A 933-nucleotide genomic window follows, 5' to 3' on the forward strand; every position below is an offset into this window, starting at 1 on the left:
ACGGCTCAACCGCCGCCACCGAAACGCGGCTGCCTGTGGGGTGAGCGTGGCCCCACGGCTCGGCTGGGCACCGGGGTGGGGACCCCGGGATGGGGACCCCAGGACGGGCAGGGGCAGGGCAGGCGGCAGGGCAAGCTGCTGATGGCGGCTTGGCCGTAAATAGATGGTGGTGAACATGCGATCCGACGCTCAAGTGCTCTGTGGGGCACGTGGGGGGATGCAGGGGGACCCCAGCCCCAGGGTCTCACCACCTCTCCTCCCCTGCGCCCACCCGGGAGGTGCCGGGGGCCGTTCCCGTGGCCACAGGGAAGGGGGATGCTCCAGCTCGGGGACGCCCGAGCGCTGTTCAGGCCAGGCTGGTGGCCCCGGGCTCCCCAGCTGCCTCCCAGGCGCCGTATCGCGGCCGCCAGCGGCTGTCCGGGGCAGGGAGCAGTTTGCAGACTTTGCATGTACAGCTCCAGGCACCAGCCAGACCGATCCCCAGCCTGATCCCGATCCCCAGCCCGGCTGTGCCACCACAGGGAGCAGGGACCCCAGGGTGTGCCTTTCCCCGTGCATTGTGCACATGGTGGGGACGCGGCTCGTCCTGCGTCCCTTTGCTCCGGGATCTCCTCCCAGTCTCCCCAGTGCTTCGGGGACTGGTGGTGCGGGAGGGAGATGGCTCCCTGCCCGGGGGTCCCAGGTGCCAGCTGCCATGGCTCCTCTCCCACCCGTTCCTGGTGTGGCCCCTCTCCCTACCAGCCCCGGGCCACGGAGGGGCTGCATGGCAGGAGGATGTGGGACACCGTTGCGCCTCCTTTGGGGACAGGGACGAGGACCTGGGGAGGTTCCGACCTGCTCACGCCACCAGCGCCCAGCCCCAAGGCCCCCCCGCGATCCTCTTGGACCCCATCCCAAAACACGGCTCCTGGGCTGGGGGGGAAGGAGCCACCG

This window comes from Aptenodytes forsteri, unplaced genomic scaffold (assembly GCF_000699145.1).
Source record: "Aptenodytes forsteri isolate BGI_AS27 unplaced genomic scaffold, ASM69914v1 Scaffold25, whole genome shotgun sequence".
Taxonomy (NCBI): domain Eukaryota; kingdom Metazoa; phylum Chordata; class Aves; order Sphenisciformes; family Spheniscidae; genus Aptenodytes; species Aptenodytes forsteri.